Below are 27,824 nucleotides of genomic sequence, written 5' to 3'. Positions count from 1 at the left end.
GGCAAATTCTTTACCACTGAGCTGCTAGGGAAACCCTAGTTGGTGGTGGTGGTGGTGTGGGGGCGGGGGGTGGTATGTGTATTGGTTTTACATGTTCAGGAACAAAGATCTGAAATCTCACTGTGCTTCCTATCCTTTGTACTGCTGGCTGTTAGAAGCACAGAGTCATGTCTGCGAGAGGTGCTGAAAGCAGCTTTAAGCAGCAGGACTTCCCATCCCTCAGGAACTCTTCCCTCCTTCCCCCAGCCCATCCTCTGCAGCCCTGAAGTCTTTTCCTGAACCTCTCACCCAAATCTCCACTTCTTTTAAGTTCGTGATGAACCCTATGTGGCATGTTTGTGATGTCATGTGGAGGCTGCTGTCCAAATATAAACTCCTGTATTCAGGAGAGGAGAGGCTGGTTTGAAGAGGCAGGCCAGCCAGCCACGGTGTTCAGTAGCACTCATTGGTTAATGTCTGCAAATTTTCTTTTCCGACAAGAAGCTAAATGGGGCTTATTAAGCTCCTCTTGGTGTAATTTTTTTTTAAAAGGACAAGTTAAAAATATCCTAGGAACAAGTCTCAGAGACAATGAAAGCTTTGGTTGTTAGGAAGAACTGGTGATGAGGTCCAGGGAAGGTTTTCACATTTGAAATTCAAATCTCTGCAGGGGCCGCGCCCCTACCCCTCAGGAGGGAAAGGCTAGAGGGCTGAGTGAGAGAGGCCTGGCTCACTTCTTGCTTGCATGCTAAGTCAGGTCACTTGTGTCCCAACTCTGCGACCCCATGGACTGTAGCCCGCTAGGCTCCTCTGTCCATGGAATTCTCCAGGCAAGAATACTGGAGTGGGTTGCCATTCTTGTCTCCAGTGGATCTTCCTGACCCCAGGATCATACCTGGGTTTCCTGCATTGCAGGCAGATTCTTTACCATCTGAGTCACCACGGAAGCCCAGGCTCACCCTCAGATTCAATTCGATTTCACATTTTCCAGCACCTGTAAACATACTGGTTACCAAATGGTAATAATCATAATTCCTGACTCATGTCTGCCTAAGAGGTCAGGATCCTGGTACAGTTTCATGAGAGAGTTGGGACCCGAAAACTGAAGGACTGCCCCAGCCCTTTGAGGAAGACAGCTGTCCTGATTCATAAAGGCTGACGAGGCCTAGCATTGCCTACTGTAAGCCAAGAGCAAGCAGACAAACAGGTAAGTGGTGGGTGAGTATGGTCAGAAGTGGGGTTTCAGTTACTGCTCCTCACTGACGAGCCCCGGTGCTGACAGCTGAGTGAGGGGGCTTCCAGGGGCAGCACATTCTGTCCTGACACCACCCTCCCCAGGCTTTCTTGTCGGTGAAAGGAAAGGTGAGGAGAGCCTTTCAATGAAAATTGGAGTAGTCAATGGAATCTGAGGGTGAGCCTGGGCTTCCCTGGTGACTCAGCTGGTAAAGAAAATGCCTGCAATGCAGGGGACCTGGGTTTGATTACTGGGTTGGGAAGATCTCCTGGAGAAGGGACGCCCAACAGCTTTAAAAGGGGCCTGTGAGTGCTGGCTTGTGTGGTCCTGCCCTTCTGAGTACTGGAGTCTGAGCCACTCTCCTCTGCCAAAGCCTGCCAGCTCTCAGCCTGGTGCCCACCTCCCATTTACCCAGGACTGAAGAACTCTCTAGCCTGTACCATTTAAAAAAAAAAAATTTTTTTAAATTGAAGTCTAGCTGATTTATAAGGTTGTGCTGATTTCCGCTCTGCTGTGAAAAGACTCAGTTATATATCTCTAGATATTCTTGTTTATATTCTTTTCCATTATGGTTTATCACAGGATACTGAATGGAGTCCCCTGTACTAGACAGTAGGACCTTGTTGCTGACCAGCGTTAATCTGGACTCACGCACACACGAGCTCCCTGCCTCCTGGAGGGACAAGGGCGGAAGTGGGAGGCAGCAAAGCATGACTCATCCCGCAGGAGGGAGCCCGGAGCTCCAGACTCTTTTAAGGTTCTGTCCCTTCCGGTCCCCACTCCAGGCAGGGCATAGGCGGGACACCCAGGGTTGACTAAGAAGATTCTGAAAGTGTTGTCCTGCGATGACTTCTGGTGCTGGGGCTTTGTGCCCTGTCGTCCTTGCTGGAGAGCAATGAAAAGGTGGCATTCAGAAGAGGGGTAAGGCTGAGACAGCGATGGAAGTAGAGACAGCCATTTAGTGATAGGGGGTAGGGGGAGGCATGTACCAGATGGGGACCCTGACTGGGTGACCCGCGAGGTCTCTGTAATCCTAAGATGCAGTGGCTCCCCAGGAATGGGGATGGCACCTGAGTCGGGAGTTGCAGCAGCCCTGGGAGGCCTTTTTTTGTCTCCAGTTTGTGCCATGTACGCAGGAGCCCAGGCCTCTTCCCTAAATGCTGAATCGTCCACATACTAATTCACCCTGGAGGCAATAATTCTGTGGGCCTGGACTTCTTGATTGTGTAATAGGTATATTGGAAGCCTTTGATTGAAGGCTTATCATCTGCCAGGAACCACACCAGGCTTATTCCTACATTATCTTACTTATTCATCAGCCAGTCCCAGATTCAAGTCCCAACTAGGCCATTTGTTATTAGATGTCACTTTAGGCAAACTACTTAGCCTCTCTGAGCTAGTTTTTCAAGTAGCAAAATGTGACTAATGAAAACACTGAGATAACTGAGAAGATTAAATAAGTCAGTGTACACAAAGAGCTTAGCAGAGTGCCTGACACAGTGCTCAGTAATGTTATTATTTGCCAGGAGTGTCATTATTATTATCAGATCTATTTTATACATGCAGCCAAGGCTCTCCAACCTGGGCTCACTGGACTTTAAAGCTTGGCTTTTTTCCCAGTCTGCCTCATTGCTTTTTAAGACTTCTCTTAAATGTTGTGGCAATTATAAGACTCAGAGTCATTTGAACTCTCTTGCGAGTGGAACAGTGTCATTTCTGGTTTCTGACATATAGATCACAAGATGATTTCACTTTAAATATTACACCTGCAAGTTCCGGAGCTGTGTCTCACACATTTTTGCTTCTCTAGTGTTTAGCAGAGTGCCTGTCACATCAAAGGCACCTACTACATATGTACTGCGGTGAACTGGCTTGGATCCAGAGGGAAAATGAAGCTGGAGAAGTAACTAGGGAATCACAGCTCCACTTGACCATTCCCTAGGTGCCCTGTTTGGCCCCAAAGGTTATTGTCTCCATATTTCCCAGTCTGTTGTGAAGTAAGGTGTATATATTTTTAAGTTTCTTCTCCTATGTTTCTTTCTTCTTAGTCATTCTTGTCAGTTTATTCATTCACTTATCTACAAATAATCATGAAGTGCCTAGTATATATGAGGCTTTGTTCTTGGTGCTGAGATATAATAATGAGCAAGAAAACTAAAGTTCCTGCCCTCACACAGGGATCCAGGAGGTATTCAGTGGGTGAGGTTGGAATAAAATTAGTAATGAAACGCATAATAACGTGTACCTGAAATAGAAAGAGGTGTGTCCTGTATCCATGCCCTGGTGGGAGAGCTGCGGGCTCCCATGAGAATATGTGGCCCGAGCATCTCACCTGGACTTGTGGTCAGTTCCTGAGGAGCAGTGGGAACTGAGCCTTGAAGGGGAGTGGGTGCTGCCGCAGGTAAGGGAAACAAGGGGAAGTTGTGTTTTTGGCAGGGAGAAGTGCTGGGAAACCCAATAGGGACCTGGTGGGTATGAAAGGGGGGAATAGAGCTTTTACTCTTGAGAAACAAAATGTATAGAAATGAGGCAACCTGGGAAAATGTCTAAAGTAATCGCAACAAATGGCAAATCACACCTGATGAATACATGAGTGTGAATTCATCCAGAAGAATACAGTAAGAGCTGTTTTGTCAAAGTGAAATTCACAGGCTACCTGCTTCAGCATCACCTGGGATGCTTGTCAATCATGCAAGGACACTATCTCGGACCTCAGGAATCACAGTGTCTGAGGTAGGGATGGGGTCTCTGCAAGTTGAACAAGCACCATGGTGCCTCTTAAGGTTTGAGAATGACTCTGAACCAGCATTTGCTGGGCAACTCTTCAGCCTCAACAAACCCCAGTAGTCAGGATCAGAGAACAGGGATCTAAGGGCCAGAGGAGATGCTCTGAAAGCATGGTGGTCTCAGAGCTGAATAAAGAAAAGGGAGGATGTAGTAGATGAGGTTGGAAGAAAGTCACTGGAGAGTCCAAAAAGATGTGTACACGGGACAGCAAAAATATTGGACCGCCTGGAGTGAAAGAGCGAGGCTGTAGAGTAACCAAGATTTCACTAAACAATTCCTAAAGAATTCTGCAAATGAAAGATATTTAATTAGAATGTAGGACATTATTAAACTGTCTTCAGCAGGAAAACACCCTATGAGGTGGAAATGCTACTTCAAAGGTGGTTAATAGTGAAATACTTTTGCATTTATGACCTTGATTTCTTCACCTTTAAAGTGGAGAAAATAATACCTACTTTTCAGAGTTATGAGGACTGAATGGTATACATGTGAAAAGTTAAATTTATTCTGGACCAGGGGTATACTGAAACAATAACAAAAACTAAAATACAAACTTTTCTTAATACATTGTTGTCACTTGTGATGTCTGCTCCCATGATAATGACTGTACCTGTTCACTGTTTATGGACTTCCCAGGTGGCACAGTGGTAAAGAATCCACCTGCCAAGCAGGAGGCCCAGGAGACACAGGTTTGACCCCTGAGTAGGGAAGATCCCTTGGAGGAGGAAATGGCAAACCCAGTCCAATACTCTTGCCTGGGAAATCCCATGGACAGAGGAGCCTGGTGGGCCCCAGTCCGTGGGGTTGCAAAGTGTCAGACACAACCGAGCTACTGAGCATGCAGGCAGGTTAACTTATCTCCTCTCTTTGCTGTATGCTTGTGTCTAGCCGCTCAGCGCTTCCTGGGAGTCCCTAGAGCCAGCCTTCTCATGGTGCGCCCTCTAGTGCCAGACACTGTAATGACTCATTCAGTCTTGGAATTGAGGATCAAGTTTTCTAATCTCACAAGAAATTGTCCTTTAAAGCTAATGTAACCCTGGTGGCTCAAATGGTAAAAAAAATCTGCCTGCAATGCGGGAGACCTAGGTTTGATACCTCGGTTGGGAAGATCCCCTGGAGGAGGGCATGGCAACTCACTCCAGTATTCTTGCCTAGAGAATCCCCATGGACAGAGGAGCCTGGCAGGCTACAGTTCATGGGGTCGCAAAGAGTCAGACACAACTGAGAGACTAAGCACAGCACAGCAACCTAAATCAGGAGTTTAAGATTTCCAGATACAAACTACTATATAGAGTGGATAAACAACAAAGTCCTGCTGTATAGCACTGGTAACTATATTCAATCTTCTTTGATAAAAGGAAAGAATGAAAAAGAATATCTATATAACTGTATCACTTTTCTGTACAATAGAAAAGTTTTTTAAAATTTTATTGGAGTATAGTTGATTTACATGTACAGTAGAAATTAACACAACATTGTAAATCAACTATATTTCAATAAAATTATTTTTTTTAAAGCTAATATAACCTACATAAAAATACATCTTTAGTAGGATGCTGTACACTGACACCAAAGAAAAATTACTTTGTAATTTTATAGCTATAACATCAATCACCGATTAAGGATTTTTCTACTCAAAATCTCTTAGTAAATACTGAGGATTTGAACTAAAGAGACAAAGTTTCTTAATTCTGAGGCTTTCCTAGCATGCTTCCAGCCATCTTGGGTAGAGAAGGATTTTGTAAACAGTCCAGGAAAATGCCACATGGGAGCTGGCTGGATTTATTTGTCAACAGTATTCTGAGGGCCGAAGGGAGAGAAGCCCCTTCCACAACAACGAGGCAGCTTCATATCAGCAATATTTCCCTGTTTTTTGAAAAACAACTTCTGTTTTCAGGCTGTGTGACTGAAAGGGAGACGGCAGGTTGCAAAACAATAATGATAAAAGAGGCTAGGCGCCTCCTTCCACTTCCTTTGGAGCCCAGTCTCCCTGACTACGGAGGAGTCGGAGGAGGGCAGCGGGGACGGAGCACATGGGCAGACAGGTGCGGAGAGTCTGGGAGTGCTGAGGAAGCCGGCTCCTTCCTCCCCGCTCTCATTTTAAGAAGACTCCTGCCAGCAGCGTAGTTAGTTAGCGTGATGGGCATTCATCTCAGAATCAGTGACAGTGATGTTTTATAACCACGCGGCTATAAAGCTGACATCCGTGGGCGTGAGGAAGCGGAAAAGCCATGGCTAGGTTTCCCCCTCCCTCCTTCCACAAAGGAAATCAGGGCTTCCTTGCACACTGCCCCAAATCAGTCAATGAAGTGGGTTTGTCTGCTTTCTGCAACGCTCCTCACTTAGTTTGCAACATCCCAGGAGATGGGTTGGGGAGAATGGGGGAAAGGAGACTGTCACTGAAAGGGCCCACACTCTGCATTTCTAAGTCCCTTGCTCATATAATTATGAAATCAAACACTTTATAACAATTCATGCCAAACTCTTATGTCTAAGGAATGAGAAAGAAGCCCCTTCATTAAGGAGTACATCTTTTCTGAGAGACAGACTGAAATCATAAAACCTAGATTAAATGCCAACTCAGTCACTTATCCTCAAGGACTATAAATAAAGAGAATGTACCCTATCTTCTCTATCTAGCTCAGAGTGGTTATAAGAATGAAAATTAAAATGTGATAAGGTTTATGCAAAGCCTCTGGCAATGAGAAGGGGTATTTAGACATGCCTGCCTGGCCGCTGGATCATACCCAGCAAGCATCCGCTGGAAAGAGCTGTGTGGGATGTCTGGCATGAAACAAGCAAAACTGATGGGAAGGTATCTGGGCCTTTGTCTTGGCTACTCCCTTCAATCATTTGGGCTTCCCTGTGGCTCACCTGGTAAAGAATCCACCTGTAATGCGGGAGAACTGGGTTAAATCCCTGGGCTGGGAAAGGCTACCCATTCCAGTATTCTGGCCTGGAGAATTCCATGAACTGTATAGGCCATGGGGTCACAAAGAGTAGGACATGACTGAGTGACTTTCACTTTCACTGTCTTTTCACTTTCAATTTTTTATTTCATCTGTCCATACATGGAAATGGCTTCAGTTCTCTTCGGCCACACTATCCCCACCAAACCGCTGTCCGAAAAGGGTACACAGTGGGCCTGATTCTCCAATACCATCACAGCATCCTGGGCCCACCCACATGTGACTGACCGTGTGCCCAATGGCTCATCTGTAATGTCACCTAACATCTATCTTCATATAACAGGAGCCCAGTGTGTCAGTCTCCCATAGACCTAAAGGAAAAGAGTATCCAGAAGTGTATAATCACCTTGCTGGGTCCCTTCTAGGCCACAGCTGAATTATGTTTATTGAACCGAAGAGTGCCATGATCAGTTGCTCAATTGTGTCTGATCCCTTGTGACCCCAAAGACGGTAGTCTGCCAGGCTCCTCCGTCCATGGAATTCTCCAGGCGAGAACACTGGAGTGGGTTGCCATGCTCTTTTCCAGGGGATCTTTCCGACCCAGGGATTGAACCCATGTCTTCTGCACTGGTAGGTGGATTCTTTACCACTGTACCACCTGGGAAGCCCATTGAATTCAAGGACAGAGCTGCTCAAATGTGCATGGAACTGCCTGGGGAGCTTGTAAAATGTGAATCAGATCCAGATGGTCTGGGTCAGGAACTGGCACCCAGCCCTCAGGGGTGTGCTCGTGCTGGTCACAGAGCAGACTTGGACTGGTAAGACTGTGGGAGACTGGCAAGGATGGAATCCTTTCTACCTCACATCCCCGTTTGCTGTCGTTGACCCAACCCACCCTGTGATTTCAACCCCAGCAAAGCATGGGGTTGTTTCTTCTCCTCCATCTCAGTGGCCAGTGCTCTCTGCCATGGGCAAGTGTTCAGAGTGGACTCTTGCGCACACAGGCTGCTCTGAGACTCTTTGGGCACCCAGACCCTAGGGTCTTTCACCTGCACATCCCAAATTCCATGATCTACTCACAAACTGGCTGCTTGAAACCCCCTTTTAAGCTTCTGTTCTTGGGAGCTGAACTCTCTGTTGAAATTCCTTTAGGAATGGCCCTTTGGGGCAAAATGTCTTTAAGGAGGTTCCAGGTCAACTGACCATTGCACCCTCCCAAACTGCGCCTCTGTTTCACGGTGAACATGCACCTTTGCCCTGTTGTCAGTGGCGTGAACTCACTTCCTAAATGACACCCTCTGCCCTGTTGTCACAGGCTGCTTCAGCTAGACTCCTGCCCTTCAGGTTTCTCAGGCCTGGTGCTGATATGGTCCACGTCCCACCTCCAGGGACACATTTCAATTGCTTAAGAAGGTCTGCATTGTGAGGACTGGGGGTGAACCACACACCATCCACTGACCAGCTCTTCCTTCTGCACGCTGCAGTCTAGCTCTCAGACTCCTCAAGCTCTCTCAGGCTGGGACTGGATAGTAAGCTAAGGCCTCAAACCATTCTTGGCTCCTCCTTTGCAAGTCCTGCACAGAAGAGCTGGCAGCCTACTCTGGGAAATGGGAGCACTTGCCACCTGCTGTCCTGTGTCCTCAAAGGCCATCCCAGGATTCTCTGCCAGTGATCTTAGATACGCTAACAGACAAGGAAGCAGGGTTTGGGATCGCAAAAATGCTTGCTTTTAACTGAGAATAAAATGCAGCCCTTGCTCCCTAAGCTCCTCAGGTATTTGAAAAAAAAATCTGTTCGAGTTCTTCAGCTATTTGATGTAGTAGAGAGTGACAGGTCCTGTCACCCAGCTTCCCAGCAAGCCTACCATCCTGATATCACCCCCCCACCCCGCCCCCTTGCAACAGTACAAAAGAGCTCCACTCCAGGGGGTGGAGGAAAGCACAGACTGGGTGACTCTACTCACTTCCCAGCTTGGGAGAAGCTGGGGGAGCCTGGGCAGAGTGGGCAGCAGCTTTGAAAGTTAGATATTAAGAGCCTCAAGGGCAGGGAGTGGACCTGTCCCCTTCATGGTGCCAGTGCCCTGTCTGGCCCACATGGAAGCTCATGGGACATCTGGGGAATGAATGACCAGGAAAGCTGGTGGCCAGGTCAGCCCATTTCTCTGTGTTGATGGTCCTTCCTGAGTCCTGGATTTTTTTAGAACAGTTCCTAATCAAAATATGTCCAGATTTGGAATCTAGAAATTATGGTGACTATTTCAGGAAGGGACATGCTCCGTTTGGATGCTCTTTGAGTCCTTGTGTGGAAGGTACCATCTGCCCACCTTGGAAAGCAATGTGGCAGGAAAGCCTGGACCTCAGACAGCAGGAGGGACCCTGGGGACATTCAGAAGTTGGTGTCTACTGGGCAGAGTGGCTGACCGAACATGTAGTGAGGGAAAGGGTGGAGTCCATGACTATTACAATTATTTTGTAAGCCGTACCATGTTCAGTCCCAAATGCATGGGACGACCGTTTAAATGATTAACGAGAGAACTGCCTTCTACATGTATAAATTTATTTCAGTAAAATATCAGGAAAAAAAATCTAAGTGTAAGTCAATTGTAAAGCTTGATGCCGCCTTGCCTCTTTTGTCTGGGGTAATGCTTGGTGAGAGTACCTATTTCTCCCCTCACCTCCAGAAATCACACATTCAAAATTCCTTAAGAAGAGATGTGTTTATAGGCATCATCACCTCTAATCCTGTGGTAAACTAGGGAGCATGAACAAATTTCCATGGAATTAGCCTATTCACCAGGGGAGACAGGCTGACTATTCTAGCATGCTACAGCACCTCCCAAGCCCTGTATAAGGTAACATACCTAACATATCCAATGAGTGTACCAGTTATCTGGACTGCAAACCCCAACTTTAGTAACTCAAAGCAACAAGCATTTATTATCTCAGTTTCCATAGGTCAGGAGCTGGAAGTGACTCATCTAGGTGATTCTGGCGCATGTCATGTCTCATGAGGCAGACGTGATGTCTTCTAGGGCTGCAGTCACCTGGAGGTCTAACAGATTTACAGGTGGATTTACTTCCATGCTCACCTCAGTTGCTAGCTGGTTACTGACTGGAGGCCCATTGTAATGATTAAAATGTAATATTTACATAATACATATTATGTTTGTACATATAGTTTTATCTCACTGGGTACTTTTCTTTCCTAAAGTCTAGAATTATTGTCATACAGGAGACTGTGACTTTTTTTTAACATTAAAAAGAACTTTTGTATTTGAATTCTTGGCACATAATAGGTGTTCAGTAAATATTGTTTGACTGGATTAAATCAAATGTAGGACACCACTGAATAAGATGATCACTTCGGTTTCTGCCAACTCTAAAATCTTATGAATTCTTTACTTTAACTCTGAGGCAATTTTCCAGTTTGAGTTTTACTGCAACCAATCACTTGTACATAATTAAAACCAGCTCTGGTCCACTGCATCAGTTCCTAAACACGGGGAGACTCTTCCATTTCACATACATATAATGGCACTACTCCCTTAGTATTCACGTCTTCAAAATCCCTTCCTGGAAATAATCTTCCCCTTTTGTATAAATGAAGTAGGTGAAACTTACAGTCCATTCTTTGAAGGTTTTGCATTATAAATTCATTCAGGAACAGGGATTGTCTCTGCTTCTGAGGGTAAAATTAGGAGACAATATGGCAAATCCCCAATAGCAGAGTGGCGATTTCCAAGGCTCTTCATAAACCCCAAATTTATTATTTTATGCTGTGTAAGGTTATTAAGTTCTAAAATGTTTAATCAAAACTATGAAACAAAATATGTTGGCTTTCAGGAAAAGGAAAATCCTAGTGCTTCCCTCATCTACCTCTGAGGTCAACCCCAAGAGGAGGGATGTTTCTACAGATTGGTCACGTTCCCATCCAATGCGCAGAGATATTCTTGAGTCATGCTTTCTAAGGCGTGGGGTATGGGAGGCGGAGCTTAAAGAAGACTTCCGTCTTTGCAGAGGATTTTCCTCCCGAGGGGAAGGAAGAAGGCGGAGTCCTGGCTAATTTACTATTCTCTTTCTTGAATCTCTTGATTCTTTCTTCCCTCGCCCTCTTTTCCGGCTCTCTGGATAAGTCAGAAAGGCAGGACTGAGTTCATCTGAGGGCTGGGGTTGGCTGCCCTGGGGACTGGTACACACCAGGCTCACTGCTTTTCTTTCTTGGCCCCCATTCCTGATTGTAGTTGACTTGTTTTGCTCTGCCATCCAGTGCTGGGATGAGGGCACCGAGATGAGTAGGGCCTAGACTAGGAGGGTTAAATAGGCTGTGGGACCAGTTTTATATCTAGGCTCTGGGCTGCTTTAACTGGCTCAGCATCACTTGCTTGTGGAATACAGTGGCACTGGAGGCCAATGCCCAAGTTTCAAAGTTTCCCTTGGCATAGCACAGTCTTCCATATACATGTCGACCTCCAGAATTTCTCAGAGGGTTAGGAACAAGTGGAGCATGAGATTGAAGGGTTCTGATCTTTTATCCAGGTCATCTATTTTTGTCTGCAACATTATGTCATAAGTTAAGAGGGAGATTTTATGTAGAGAACATAGAAAATGCACATTAATTCAGACTGTTCTAAGTTTGATTTTATAGAACTGGAGATTGTTTTGAAATGTAACAAATCACAAATGTAAAGTTAGAAAACAGATTAAAATCTGACTCTGTTACATTGGCTAAGATGTTTGATCTCTGGCTTCTTGGAAGGGTCTGTGTTAAACATACATCTTATAGGAGAGTTAGTAGTAAATAAGCTATCATATAGCTTATCATATACTTATTTATCATATAGCTTATCATATACTTATACAAATAGTAGGTGCTTGGTAAATACTTCTTGAAATTCTATAGTGGTTCAAATACGTTTACTGAATTTAAAATTTTGAGGTAATTTCTTCTGAGTATTTTCCAAGACTAACTTATAAATTCATAGCATTCTTTTATTTTCAAAGCAAGGGGTAAAAAGCTTATGTTTTTCACTATGCAGTCTATTTTGGGAGTCAGCAATTACTTCTTATATTCAAAGAATTGTATGGTCCTGACACTCTACCATTTTAAACTATAACTTTTGTCATTTAGTTAATCTCACTTAATTTATTATATTATGCTGATGTAAATTATACATATTTTACCCAAAAGGATTAAAAACACTTCACAAAGAATATTTTCCACATTGTGTGCTTTCATTCTACGAATAGATATTAGTGATTTTGGCCTAGATTTCTCCATTATTCTAATTGAGAGAGATTTTCTTAACATAGAATCAACTTAGTATGTAGCCAAGTTTTTAAATAAACAATTTAGGATTTTGTTTTGTTCTTTCCGTCATGTAATGACAACATCATAGACAAAACGAATCAGTTCTTTGCCCAAGGGTACACACGCAATAAGTGGGAGCAAGAGAGTAGCCAGTCTGGACAGCCTGGCTTCCCAGGTGGCTCAGTGGTAAAGAATTTGCCTGTCAATGCAGGAGACTCAGGTTTGATCCCTGGGTTGGGAAGATCTCCTGGAGAAGGGAATGGCTGCCCACTGCAGTATGCTTGCCTGGAGAATTCCATGGACAGAGGAGCCTGGTGAGCCACAGTCTGTGGGGTTGCAAACAGTCGGACACGACTGAGTGAGCACGCAACAACAGCTGGGCAACCTGACCTTAGAGCCTGAACTCTGAGCAACTTGCTACCCAGTCTCCTAATTGATGTCTTAACCACAGTGATCACCATGAATTCGAATTGTCTTCAACAGTCCTGGCTTCCGCTATTCTGTCCCTTTAGTTTATGAAAATGCTCTAACTTGTTGAATCGTGTGTCCCACTTTCAGGTAAAATTTTAACATAGGTGGCAATCACATATTTATTAAACAGACACTTGCATTGTGCTTACTAGTCTAAATGCTGCGTTAAAATTAACTTAATCCTTATCACAATTGTGTAAATTATCCATTCCCATGTCACCTCCATTTTATCCATGATACAGCTGAAGAAGAGAGAAGTAATTTGACTGAAGTTGCAGAACTAATGAATAGTAAATGGCAGAGCCAGGATTCAAACCCAGGCCACCTGCAATGCCATATTACCCCTGAAGTGAAGTGAAGTGAAAGTTGCTCGGTCATGTCTGACTCTTTGCAACCCTATAGACTGTACAGTCCATGGAATTCTCCAGGCCAGAATACTTGAGTGGGTAACCTTTCCCTTCTCCAGGGGATAGTCCATATTGCCCCTTCATTTGTGATAACACTGTAGAGGTATACTTCCTCTGCACTCAATTAGGGGGATACGGACAAGCACGCTACCCTTCATTTGCACACAAATTACAATATTAAATAGTTGCCCAGAGAAAGGCAAAGTTGAAGCAGGCTCTGAAGTTGCAGCAGACACTGATGGTTGTCTGTGTCATCTTCAGGCTCTTCCTCTTCCTTTTGACCAAATGCCAGATTTGTTCAGGATAGCAATGTGCCCAGGAAGAGGTGGCCATGCAGTCAAGTTCCGGCCGAGGAGATGACAGAGGAAGTCTGCTGGATGGGCTTCCTGGAAAGTGATTCTTTTCCTAATACAAAAGCACAGATTCAGTTGGCCTGTACCTTTGACCCTTTGCCTTTGTCCTTGCCCTTTGTTTTTACCTGGGATCCAGACGCAATAGTAGCTCAGTAGTAAAAGAGTCTGCTTGCAGTGCAGGAGATGCGAGTTTAATCTGCAGGTTGGGAAGATCTCGTGGAGGAGGAAAGGCAACCCCCTCCAATATTCTTGCCTGGAGAACCCCATGGACAGAGGAGCCTGGTGGGCCACAGTCTATAAGGGTCACAAAGAGTCAGACACGACTGAGCAACTGAACATACATGCACAGACGCAATACCTGGGGTGGAGCAACTATTCTACAACCATGAGGACTGAAGCCAAACACTAAGAACGGCAGACGAGAAAGTCAAAAGCAGGCTTGTCCTTGATGATTTCTTTAAGCAGCTGTAGCAATCCTGGGCTGCTGACCTCTGGACTTCCTGATGTGTGAGAAAAAAAGAAACCTTTATATGGTTAAAGTAATATAGTCAAGTTCCTGTTACAAGTAACTGAACGAAATCCTAACTTATACAGAAAACTTCATGGAATAGTCTTTTTGTAAGCTTTGAAGGTCAGGCATATTCAGCTCGGTTGGGAAAAGAGAAGCATACCAGGTATGGAGTACATGTGGCCCAAGACCAGAAGCAGAACCAACAGAGTGGGTTCAGGGGGAGGTGGGAAAGCAGCAGGTCTGGGGAGACCATGGTTAACACATCTCTTCAGGTAAAGGGCTGAAGAAGAGCAAAGTAAAGGGCTGATGTATGAAACAGCGTGGAAGGGGCTGAGACTCATTGAGAGATGAGCCTTGGGCCACATCATGGATTTGTAATTAAGAGTTTGGGACTTAAGAATACAGAGGTGGGAGACACCGAAGAGTCTGGGGCAAGGACAGGATATTAAAAAGCCTGCATACAAGTGTTCTGTAAATGCTACTGCTTCCTGCAGTCAGTCCACAAATATTTTTGGACATTCTTCTGTGTGTCAGTCACTGTTCTAAGCCCAGGTGAGAGATCAAGTTTCTGTAAGATGATATGAGTTCAATGTCTTGGCCGTAAACAAATATTTTAGAAAAGGGGTCCCATTATTCCTTTTTTAAAATAATAAAACATGGAGAGTTTTGAGTAGGACTGGGTGAGCTCAAATCCTGGCTTTGTCACTTTATACCTCTGGCCTCAGTTGCCTTATGCATCTAATAAAAGTGCTGCTTCATTGTTTGATTATGAGGATTCTGTGAGGCAGGACTGACCTAGTGCTCCCTGTCTAATGGCTGTTCAAACGTCCCATTGTTCTGGCCCCCAATCATGGAGTACCCCTGACCCCTCATATCAGCAAATCCTGGTGGATTTAACTTTGAAAATATCTCCAGAATCTCACTGCTTTGTAGGACACTCACTGCTGTCATCTGGTCATAGCACCTTCATTTCTGCAGTGGTTATGTTGTGCCTGTTTTTCCCAGATGTCCTAGTGTGCCCATCCTCCACCTGCTGCCAACACCATTGGGAGTTGAATGCACAACTTACTTCACCCGAAGTGTACACGCTCATCACAGCGGCAGCCATGTGAATACGTTAGGGACACATGGCAAGGGGGAACCCTGGTGGCAAGTGAACTGCCATTCAAATGGGGAGCTTACCCTGATCATTTGGGTGGACCCAGTGAGTGTAAACACAAGGGTCCCTATAAATGAAAGAGGGGGTAGAAGTCAGTGAAGGAGATGGGAAAAGGGGAATACAGCTAGAAGTGATGGATTCCCAGAATTGGATTTTTCCCTAGAACCTCCAGGAGGATGGCAAGCTATGGGACAAGACATTTGTCTTAAGTCGCTATGTTTGCGGTATTTTGTTACAGCAGGCACAGGAAATTCATGGGATTTTGGACAACTCTGTAGGGCCATGCCAGCTCCAAGGGCTTCCCTAGGAGTGGCTGAGGCCTCCATTGCCACCATCTTGTAGCCTGGCTTCTCCCTCTGCCCTCATCTGCCTTCTTCATGTCTTTACAGGTGTATTTCCAAACACACGCCCCAAAAGCCTTCTGCATGCAAGTTCCCATCTCAGAATTCATTGCCAGGGAACCCAAACATAGGCAGTCTCTCACTTGAATTGTTGGAGTAGCCCCCTGAATTGTCTCCATGCTTATACCCTGGACTCTTTGCAGATTCTTCTCAACATGTTAATAGTAGATGCAATGACTCTGTGAAAGAATAATTTAAATCAAAACAGCCAAAGCTTTCCTTTTCATTCAGAGTTCCAATTCCTTAAAGTAACCTAAAGGCCGTTTCCTAATCTTTCCAGCCACCCTGCCAGTACATCCCCTGCCTCATCTCTCATGACCCTACTCCTTGTTTACTCTGCTCCATACACACTATTCTTGCTTTTCTTGAACCTGCCCTGCAAAGGCCTGCCCTTGGACCTCTGCACTGACTCTTTTCTCTTTTCAATGCCCCATTTCCAGTGGGGTCCCTGATCACTGTATTTAAAAGAGCAATTATCCTTCATCCTACACTGCTACTCCCTATCCCTCGCATTTGCATTATTTTCTCTATGGGCCCTAGAACTTCCTATTATATAATTTATTGATTTATGTTTATTGTTTTTGTACTCCCACTAGATTATGCCCTCTATGAAGATGCTTATTTACTGCTATATCCCCAGCGCTCAGGACTGTGCCTGAAAAATAGCGGTCGCTCAATAAAAATTTGTTCAATGAATAAATGAACAAATGCAGTTACAGTATTTAGTGTTTGACACATAGCACATACTTAATGAGTGTGAACTATCGCTTTTTGGTAGTGGAGAAGGGGTCATGAGATTCCCGGCATTTCAGAGACTGCGTATACTGGTGTTTGGCCCTATGAGGCTGCAGGAAAAGGAAGATGAATCACAGGCGCATCAGAGCAGGACCCTCATTTCCTCGCTTTTATGTGTGTGATCTAACCTCAGGGATGAGCTGAATTCCCCTTAGAATAGACTTATAAGCAAAAGTCGGAGTCTCTCACATGGACTGAGGGGGTGATCAAGGGCACAAGAGAAGGATGTGGGCTGGAACTCTTTTGGGAATTGCAATTTGGGCCCAGGGAACAGAGGTCAGGAGAAGTCTGGTCTGACTTGAGGTCAGGTCTGATTCATCCCAGGACCTCTTTGGGAAATGGTGACAGTTCAGCAGTTATTCTGAGACAGGAAGGTGGATGGCAGTTTATTTGCGTATTTCTATAATTTCATTTATTTATTATTTTTTCCTGTGCTGGGTCTTTGTTGCTGTGCAGGCTTTTCTCCAGCTGTGGCGAGCCAGGCTACTCTCTGGTTGCAATGCACAGGCTTCTCATTGCGGTGGCTTCTCTTGCTGTGGAACATGGGTGCTTGAGCTTCCGTAGTTGCAGCATGTGGGGTCCAGTGCACAGGCTTAATAGATGTGGCCCAGGGGCTTAGTCACTCGAACACATGTGGGATCTCCTTGGACCAGGGATTGAACCCACGTCTCCTGCATTGGTAAGTGGATTCTTTACCATTGAGCCGCCAGGGAAGCCCCTGATGAAAGTTTATACTGAGTCTAAACTCTTTATTTATTAGAAGGATTACTCTGTCTTAATGGGATTTCTGCAAAGAAAAGTCTAGAGGTCTATTTCAGATCCTTGTTCATGAGTGCTATCCTTTCTTGAATTGAATGTGCTGTTGACCCGGGGTACTAGCCAAAGGTGAGATTTTTTTCTTTTGCTAAGTTCGGTGAAAGAGGCTCAGAAGTGTACTTTGAGATGGGAAGGAGCAAGAGTATATGCATGTAAATTTGTACGATATCATGATTCCTAGGGAAATAGACACGCATCTTTAAAATATATCTGTTCTGCTTCATGTATAGATTTATATTAAATAATAAAAGAACAGCATAGCCAATTCTGCCATCTGTTGGTTGTGGGAGCTTTTTGAAGACAAGCTCTTGTGTATGAGGTACTTAAAATCATTGAGTCCCTGACTCCAAAATATAGATAATGCCTAAACTGTTAAGAATGGGAGGGGATTGGTCCTATTTTAAAGATCTTTTGAGATAGACTTGATAATTTCTGCTACTGGTTCCATCCCAAATTAGAATGTCTTGGAATGTCTTTATAGCACTTAAGCTCAGTTCTGTTTTGACCCCAGTTGATGATGGTAGCTCCTAATCAGATGCTAACCCTGGAAGTTGCATACTTGACATATATATGAAGTAACTCTTGTACTTTTTTCCCCCAAGTAAGGTCAACTCCTAATTCTTTGATAGTTCCTTTTAAAGAGATCGGATGGGGGAGCTTTCCTGAAACTTGTGTAGTGCCCAGATCATGTCAGAGGGTCTCTGGGCTTGCACTCCTATCATACAGTGTTTGCTTTGTAAAAGTTGAATCCCTAATTTCTTTATGAATTAACCCATCTTTAAATATCTCTTCTAAGTAGTCAATAAGTAAAACACAATATGGAGAAGGCAATGGCACCCCACTCCAGTACTCTTGCCTGGAAAATCCCATGGATGGAGGAGCCTGGTAGGCTGGCAGCCCATGGGGTCGCTAAGTTGGACATGACTGAGTGACTTCACTTTCACTTTTCGCTTTCATGCATTGAAGAAGGAAACAGCAACCCACTCCAGTGTTCTTGCCTGGAGGATCCCAGGGACGGGGGAGCCTGGTGGGCTGCCCACTACAGGGTCACACAGAGTCGGACACGACTGAAGCGACTTAGCAGCAACAAAACACGATATAGACAACAATATGCACATGGAGGACTTGTTTTAGGTCTTGAATAATATACGTCTTGGTCATATTTCTGCTGATAGGAAGTATGAGCTCTATCTCACATTTCTGTGTCTTTAGAAAAAATCATTTACTTATTTATGGCTTTGCTGAGTCTTTGTTGCTGAGCACAGACTTTCTCTAGTTGCAGTGAACAGGGGCTATTCTCTAGCTGCTGTGTGAGGGCTTCTCATTGTGGTGGCTTCTCTTGTTGTGGAGCACGAGCTCTAGGTGTGTGGGCTTCAATGATCGGAACACGTGGGTTCAGTAGTTGTAGCTCGTGGGTTTAGTTTCCTTGATGCATGTGGGATCTTCCCGGACCAGGGATTGAACCTGCATCCCCTGCACTGGAAGGCAGATTCTTAACCACTAGACTGTGAGGGAAGTCCCATCCTTGTGTCTTAAAAACTTTTGAAGTAACACACATTACTGAAGTAAGATTTTTGCTTAGAAAGTCATAGTTCTTCTTTCATTGCACTTTTATTTAGTAATTTATTTTCCATCTTGTCCCAGGACAAGATGAACTGGACCAAATATGCAACCTCATACCTTCATTCTTGCTGTATGTATTTCATCTTTGTTTTAGTGGGCCACATTATTAACCTGCTGCTGCTGCTGCTGCTAAGTCGCTTCAGTCCTGTCTGATTCTGTGCGACCCCATAGATGGCAGCCCACCAGGCTCTGCCGCCCCTGGGATTCTCCAGGCAAGAACACTGGAGCGAGTTGCCATTTCCTTCTCCAATGCATGAAAGTGAAACGTGAAAGTGAAGTCGCTCAGTCGTGTCTGACTCTTCACGACCCCATGGACGGCAGCCCACCAGGCTCCTCCGTCCATGGGATTTGCCAGGCAAGAGTATTGGAGTGGGGTGCCATTGCCAATTTTGAATAATAGTCTAATTTTCTAAGGTGTGATAGTCCTGTCTAGAGCTGCCTACTCATTCTGCCAGCCCTTCACATCTCACCCTTGTAATCATGGATCACCTTGTCCCTGCTCCATTGACATGGATTGATGACTGATATTTCTAGCCATCTTAGTCTTTGTCAAAATGATTTTTTAAATATAATTTCTTCAAATATCATGTATTACAAGACTGTATCTGAATCTTCAGATACCTTGTTGAAAGGAAATGTCAGTGGGCAAATTGCAGTCAAGTGTTCTCACTTCCTGCATTCTCAAGATCACCTCTCAGTCTGTATTAATGTGACACATGGTTGAACTTACACTTGTATTTTTTAAAAAAATTCTGCATCATCCTTTTCAGTCTTGTTTCTTGGTACCTAATCTAATGTGTCTTAGCAACATCTTCAAGCAACAATCAAGGGCATAGTTTCCCAAAACTACAGCATTCCAAACATCCTACTTGGTTCTGTGCTGATATTTTCCAGTCAACCTCTTTTTATTTTAGGAATCTAACATGAATCTAGAAGCTAATGATTTATTGCCTTTCTGTCTTCAAGGTAACACTTCCTGTTGCAAGCATATTTCTAAGACTCTGACAGCTTAAGGAGCTTCTATTCGCTGCTAACACTCCATCAGCTATTGTTTTTAAGCTTCCCAAGGAAGGCCAAGCATTTTTGAGGGTTAATTCAGACCGTGTCCTGATGGAAAACACTACCAAAATCTTGTACTCACATGAATCCTGTGAACCTCACCATTAGCCAGAGATTCCAATTTTTTTTTATTGTTATAGAATATAAACAGTAAGTGTACAAATCTTGTGTAAACTTGATAATTATATATATACACACACACAATGTAATCACTGCCTAAATCAAGACATTCATTGTTTTCAACATTCCAGAAGGTTTTCTTGCCTTCTTTAGCTCTCCCTCCTCTCAGTTAATTCCTTACCCGTTAACTAGGAATCTGACTTCCATCAGCATAGATTAGCTTTGTCTGTTCTCTAACTTCATAATAAATGGATCCACATAGTATGTGTACTTCCATGTCTGGCTTCTTCCTCATTAGTATATCAGTGAGATCATTTATGTTTGTATTTGCAGTAGGGCTACATTCTTACTTTCTTCTTTTTCTCCTACTGTTGTGTCTTACTCTATCAATGTTCCACAGTTTATTTTTCCATTCTACTAATGATGAACATTTTGATTGTTTATAACTTCGGACTATTTTGAATAAAGCTGCTTAGTCAGAGATTTTCATCTGTAAAAAAAAGTCTTAGCTCCACAAATATTCTGGTATTTGGGCAGTTCTTTATATCATGATAGACACTGAGTAGAAAACCAGCTCAAGAACCCTAGGATGCTTTCTGTAAGACTTTCTGTAAGTGTCTATAAAACACTCAGAATCAATGCGTCATTCAGGTTGAATCAACTCTAAGAGCACAGGCAACAAAAGAAAATAAAAAGGTATAATAGGACTTTATCAGTTTCATGGAGATTTTACCAAAGCAAACTATCAGGAAAGCAAAAATACAGCCTCCTGAATGGGAGAAAATATCAGCAAATCATTTATCTGATGAGATTATTATCTAGAATATATAAAGAGCATGGAAAACTCAACAACAAATAAATAACTGAATTTTTTTTTAATGAGCAAAAATTTTTGAATAGACATTTCTCCATAGAAGATATACAAATGACCAATAAGCCCATGAGAAATGCTCAGTATCATTAGCGATTGCTGTTATGTTGTTGTTTAGTCACTCAGTAATGTCCAACTCTTTTTTGACCCCATGGACTGTAGCCTGCCAGGCTGCTCTGTCCATGGGATTGCCCAGGCAAGAATACTGGAGTGGGTTGCCATTTCCTTCTCCAGGGATCTTCCCCACCCAGGGACTGAACCCTCGTCTCCTGCTTGGCAGGTGGATTCTTTACCACTGAGCCACCTGGGAAGCCCCTGTCATTAGTCACTAAAGCAATGCCAATCAAAACCATATTGAGATACCCCTTCACAATTACTTGGATAACTATAATTTTATTCAAAAAGAAAAAAGTGGAAAATAAATGTTGGCCAGGATGTGAAGAAACTGGAAACCTCACGCATTACTGGTACAAGGGTAAAATGGTGTGGCAGCTGTGGCAAAGGCTATGGCAGTTTCTTAAAAGGTTGAACACAGAGCTATCATATGACCCAGTAATTTCAGCCCTAGGCAAGTGTCCCAAAGAACTTAAAGCAGAGACTCGAACGATATTTGTACAATGATGTTAATAAGAGCATTACAGACAATAGGCAAAAGGTGAAAATAACGGACGTGTCTGTCAACAGATAAATGACTAAACAAATGTGGCATTAGACACAAAATGGCATATTGTTCAGCCACAAAAAGAACTAACTTTTCACATATACTACAACAGGAATGAAACTTGAAAACATTATGATTAATGAAATAAGCCAGACACAGAAGGGCATCTGTTGTTTGATTCCCCTTATGAGGTACCTAGAATGGGCAAATTCACATCTCCTGTGTAATCCACAGGTAACTAGTGTGTGGAGTATCTACAGGCAAACCAGAAACCCAGAGAAATGTGAATTCTGGCATTAGCATAAAAAATAATTATGAAACAGGCACAGAGAAGAGACTTGTGGTTGCCAAGGGGGAGGGCTGGGGAGGGGTGGAGTGGGAGTTTGGGATTGCAGATTCAAACCATTATATATAGAATGGCTAAATAACAAGGTCCTACTGTATAACACAGAGAACTATGCTCAACATCCTGTGATAAACCATTATAGAAAAGAATACTTTAAAAACCTTTAATACACGTTTATATATGTGTTTTATGTAATTTATATTTTTATATACATTTATATAAATGTATAAATGAATCACTTTGTTGTACAACAGAAATTAACACAATATTGTGGATCAACTATACTTCAATTACAACATAAGGCTAGGTTAGGTAGGCCAACCTAACCAAATGCTTTTATATCTCAAAATAAAAAAGTGAGCTTGAGAGACCTAGGAATAATGGCAGCCTGGCCCTGTGATTCTCTTACATACACAATGCAATGTGGCTACAAGTTGGGTTGTGTATCAGTGTTTGCAGGTGGTGCTAGTGGTAAAGAATCCACCTGCCAATGAGACATACGTTCAGTCCCTGGGTAGGGAAGATCCTCTGGGAGAGGGCATGGCAATCCACTTCAGTATGCTTGTCTGGAGAATCCCATGGACAGAAGAGCTTGGTGTCTCAAAGAGTTGGAAACCAATGAAGCAACTTGGTACCCATGCAAGCATCAGTGTTTGCAGTTGCTCTGATTTAGCCAAGAAATAAGCTCACCAGCATTTTCATGTAAATGGGCTGCTAATAAAAACAGCAAGACTCACTATATCTTTTGATGTAAGATTTTTTTGAAGTGACATCTTTGTACCTTCAGTAGCACCAAAAGGCACTTTCCCCTCACAAAAATGTGAACTGGGGTACACTTCTCTCCAGGTAGATGGAGAGGTGAATGCAGAAGTGTTGTGTTTTTTACCTCCAAAAATGTGATGTTGTGTTTACAGCATCACAGAACAACTCTGCTAAGCATCCAGGCAACGGCCACCGTGGTATACCTCACCAACCAGTGTGCTTCCGTTTTGCCCTCCATGTTTGTCATTGAATAGATTAGTCCACTGGGAGTATAATATGTGCTCAGTAAGTGTCTAATAAATGCATGAAATAGGAATAAGCAAATGACTTCAGGTACCTAAAACTCTTAACCCAGGTCTAGGTTGTGGTTTTAAAGGATTATACCTCTGTGATCACACGCATTTCTTTGCAATGACCTCATGTCTACACACATCCTTGTTGGTCAGTTTAAGAGACTTGTTGCCAGTCTGTGTGAACTCTACCAAGAAAAACACATTTAAGGATATTAGAAAAAATATATTTAAAGGTTGTTTTATAAAAATAAGAAACATTTTTATTAGCATTTTTGCCTTGGTTAAAGAAAAGCATTACTGGGTCTTGCTTTTGTCCTGCTCCAAGATGACATCTGAACCACCAGATGAGGTTGGCTACTTGGAGCCCAGGAGTCCCCTTTCTCTTCTCTACTCAGTGACACAAAGGAATAGTAATAATAATCGCTTTCAGCTGGGGGATCAAGGGCTGCAAGGCCCAAAGTACTTCACTGTTTACCCTGAGAGAATGTTTGGGAGAGTTGCTTGCAAATCTCTAGACACGGCCAACGTGACACCCCAGACTCATGACCCCATTAGAAATGGAATGGATTCAAGGATGTATGAAGTCCTCAGGAAATTAGATGCTCCATCTTTGCTTAGATCTGGAGTAACATTTTATGTCACTTTCTCTTTCTCTTTTTCCGTCCATCTCCTCCCTTCCACTTATTTATTAATTCAATAGCTATTATTGAGCACCTGGTGGTGTAGACAGTAAAGAATCTGCTCCTGATGCAGGAGACCCAGGTTTGATCCCTGGGTCGGGAAGATCCCCTGGAGAAGGGAATGGCAACCCATTTCAGTGTTCTTGGCTGGAGAATTCCAAGGACACAGGAGTTTGGTGGGCCACATTCCACGGGGTCACAAAGAGTCATACATGTCTGAGCAACTAACAGTTTCACTTTTCATAGTGTGTAAGGGATTCATTATTCAGCTGGGGATGACAAAGTGGTTCTTGATTTTATGTGCTAGGGAGAGGGTGCAGTCATGAACAAGGGAACTAAATGATTAATGAAATATCGTCGGACTATAGGTATTAGGAAGGCAGCTAATAAGTTCTGTGATAGAGAATTATGGCAAAAGCATTTTATTTCTTATGCACTGAAATATGTGTAAATGGGCAATTGTCTGCAAGTGTAGAATAACACTGAACCAGCCTTTTTTAGGGCAGCTTCTAGAGGAGAAAGCTGTGTTAGTCTTCCTGGTAAGGGAGGAAAATGAAAACTTAAAATGCCAGGGCAATTTATCTTGTGAGAAACTTAGTAAGAGACATCCATCTTGTTTAACGCATTGTGTCCAGTGTACAGCAGTGTGCATACAGAAACTGCTCCAAAAGTAATAGTTTATGGAAAAACCAACTGATGCTGCAAAAAGTTCTTTCTTTTGTTCTAGGTAGAAGAAAATCCAGCAGTCTCCAGTGATCCTTAGACATCTTCCCACATATGGCAGATTTTCTGGGAAGGCCCTTAGTAAAAAGTGGCAACAGGCTCAGGGATGCAAGGAGAACTTTCTTCATAGCCTTATCCAAGTGGTCAAACCACAGGAGGACATCTCCTGAAATTATCAAGATGCTGATGGTGGCTGATTGGATGTTTGGGTAAGCATTATCTCTCAGGGACAGATGGCTATTTACCAGAAGAAAATGGTCACTCTTGGCCCACCCTGGGAAAGGTTCATTAGGAAAACACAATACCCAATTAAAGCATTTACCCTCTAGTACTTTGTTTAATTGTGTGCACATCAATCTCTCACTCCAGTAGACCATAAGCTTCTCTTGTGACAACTTAAAAGGGCTGACAGCAAGAAGGGGTCAGCCTTGCCTTGAAGCTGTATTTTCATTATAAGTATGTGTGTTCTTAGTTGCTCAGTTGTGTCCAACTCTTTGCGACCCCATGGACTGCAACCTGCCAGGCTCCTTTGTCCATGGGGATTCTCTAGGCAAGAATACTGGAGTGGGTTGCCATGCCTTCCTCCAGAGAATCTTCCCAGCCCAGGGATCGAACCCAGGTCTCCTGTGCTGCAGGCAGATTCATTACTGACTGAGCCACTGGGGAAGCCCAATTATAAGCATATGTTTTGAGACTACAGGTTTTATTTACATGAATAAAAATTTTCATTCGATTTCACACTTTTTATTTACCACCATCACCATCATGTTACTGGGTGGCTTTAGGGTGGCTGCTAAAAATCAGAGTCAAGCCAACTCCTGCTTCCCCTACATGTACCACAGATCACCCCCCTCAACCAACAGTCTTTTCTTTAGATTTCTTCAGTTCAGTTCAGTCGCTCAGTTGTGTCCGACTCTTTGCGACCCCATGAATCGCAGCACACCAGGCCTCCCTGTCCATCACCAACTCCTGGAGTTCACTCAGATTCATGTCCATTGAGTCAGTGATGCCATCCAGCCGTCTCATCCTCTGTCATCCCCTTCTTCTCCTGCCTTCAATCCCTCCCAGCATCAGAGTCTTTTCCAGTGAGTCAACTCTTCTCATCAGGTGGCCAAAGTACTGGAGTTTCAGCTTCAGCATCATTCCTTCCAAAGAAATCCCAGGGTTGATCTCCTTCAGAATGGACTGGTTGGATCTCCTTGCAGTCCAAGGGACTCTCAAGAGTTAAATCCTCAATATTTAGCATATAGTAAGTAATTGTTGCCTTGAGTTTAAACACTGAGAATAAAAAAGTAATTTTTTAAAAGTATACTTATACAGTATCCATCTTATTTCCTAATACCTATATTTTGAATGTGTTTCTCATTATTAGTTATTTTTAACATTTTTAATGTGATAAGAACCTGCAACAGAATAATCATACTTAACTTTAAAAAATTCATTTTAATGCCATCTCCAGCAGGACAGACTGGAGACCACAGGGGAGAGTAGAGAGGAATACTGTCTCAAAATATTTAAATTTAACATTTAAATATTATTTTAAAAAACTTTTTATTTTATATTTGTATTATATTGTTTATGTTTTTATTTTATATTAACAGTGTCGTGATAGTTTCAGGTGAACAGTGAAGGAATTCAGCCACACATACACATGTATCCATTCTCCCTTAAACGCCCCTCCTATCCAGGCTGCCACACAATATTGAGCAGAGTTCCCTATGCTATACAGTAGGTCCTTGTTGGTTATCCATTTTAAATATAGCAGTGTGTACATATTAAGTGTATGAAGGCTTAACACAAAAATGAAGGCTTAACAAAAATACCTTACAGGCTATGTACAGGTCAAATATTTATACCTACTGTCCCAGTAGGTATTTATACCTCCCTCTCTCAACTAGACTGATTGCCGCGCCCCCCCCCCCCCCCAACCAAGCCTCTAAACCTCTGTCAGACCAGGTGCAAGAGGCAAGAGACCAGAGAGTCTCCAGGGATAAACTGTCATGAAAGCCGCATAAGCTTTCCTTCCCTAGGACACAGCATTAGAGAAGTGATTTGAGCTAAAATGATTATCACTGGGCTGCTGCCAACAGAGAATATTGTATTCCCAGCATATTAGTAGGAAAAAAAAGAAGATGGAAGTTGAATCCAAATGAAATATAATTTTATCTGCTTTTTATCCAAGTGATTTCAGTGGACAAAGGATAATGGCTCTGCAGAGAGCAAATTAAATGAGTCCTGGGATATATCACAGAGTGGTTTTTAGGGTGGTGAGAAGGGTGGGCTGGAAAGGGAGGGAAGGGCATTCCCCCCTCCCCAAAGGCAAGTCTCTGAATGTCTGAAAAGAGAGGGAGGTGAGGGTGGCTCGAGGCCCTATGTTAGTGATATTACTCCCCAGAGGAGTGTTCCTCCCTTGGAAAATCACTGCAAGGGGGAGTTACAGAAGATTCTTGAGTAGGGGAGGGGCAGGACCAAAGTAGCATTTAAAAAGCTGAATAAATATTTTTTTAGTGAATGAGTGATATGAGTGATTCATATGTGACTCTGTGGACTGTAATCCACCAGGCTCCTCTGTCCATAAGATTGTCCAGGCCAGAATACTGAAGTGGATTGCCAAGCCCTCCTCCAGGGAAGCTCTACCCAGGGATGGAAGCCAAGTTTCTTATGTCTCCTGCATTGGCAGGCGGATTCTTTACCATTAGCACCACCTGGGAAGCCCAAGACCAAGACAGAGACATGAATTTGGCTACTTCTGAATACGTATTTCAATAAAGATTTAGAAAAGAAGATTAGAAAATAATATCCAATCAATATCATAAGTATAGCTTTAGGTTATTTACAGTTTTCTAATTGTTTATTCTCCTGGGTGTTCTTTGGAAGGAATGATGCTAAAGCTGAAACTCCAGTACTTTGGCCACCTCATGCGAAGAGTTGACTCATTGGAGAAGACTCGGATGCTGGGAGGGATTGGGGGCAGGAGGAGAAGGGGACAACAGAGGATGAGATGGCTGGATGGCATCACCGACTCGATGAGCATGAGTCTGAGTGAACTCTGGGAGTTGGTGATGGACAGGGAGGCCGGGTGTGCTGTGATTCATGGGGTCGCAAAGAGTCGGACACGACTGAGCAACTGAACTGACTGAACTGAAGTTAATACAACAAGATAGTCAGACAGATGTAACTTATGGATGTGATAAGACACAACTCTATTCTTGTTTTTATTGATGAGATTTGTATGGCACTTTTTGCTTGTCCTGGATAAATATGATTCACTGACAGATAATGGACTGAATCCCTTGGACTGCAAGGAGATCAAATCAGTCAATCCTAAAAAAAATCAATCCTTAATAGTCACTGGAAGGACTGATGCTGAAGCTGAAGCTCCAGTACTTTGGCCACCTGAAGCAAAGAGCCAACTCATTGGAAAAGACCCTAATGCTGGGAAAGATTGAAGGCAGGAGGAGAAAGGGGTGACAGAGGACGAGATGGTTGGATGGCATCACCGACTCAATGGACATGAGTTTGAGCAAGCTCCAGGAGATGGTGAAGGACAGGGAAGC

General features: G+C 43.5%; 1 long non-coding RNA gene across 2 annotated transcripts; it reads left to right on the top strand.

The window, feature by feature from the left end:
- Positions 1 to 41: 41 nt before the first annotated feature.
- LOC138444140 (uncharacterized) lies at positions 42 to 27,601 on the top strand. 2 transcript variants are annotated; one of them, XR_011258399.1, is made up of 4 exons: positions 42 to 1,186; positions 24,272 to 24,476; positions 25,336 to 25,516; positions 26,830 to 27,051. It is a non-coding gene; the product is annotated as an uncharacterized lncRNA (long non-coding RNA). The 2 variants fall into 2 exon arrangements; XR_011258400.1 differs by lacking the exon at positions 25,336 to 25,516 and having other exon boundaries at positions 602 to 1,186; positions 26,830 to 27,601.
- Positions 27,602 to 27,824: the final 223 nt, after the last annotated feature.

Source organism: Ovis canadensis, chromosome 1 (assembly GCF_042477335.2).
Source record: "Ovis canadensis isolate MfBH-ARS-UI-01 breed Bighorn chromosome 1, ARS-UI_OviCan_v2, whole genome shotgun sequence".
In the NCBI taxonomy this organism is placed as follows: domain Eukaryota; kingdom Metazoa; phylum Chordata; class Mammalia; order Artiodactyla; family Bovidae; genus Ovis; species Ovis canadensis.
Note: the sequence above shows the minus strand (reverse complement) of the source record. Positions and strands in the feature narration are given on the sequence as shown.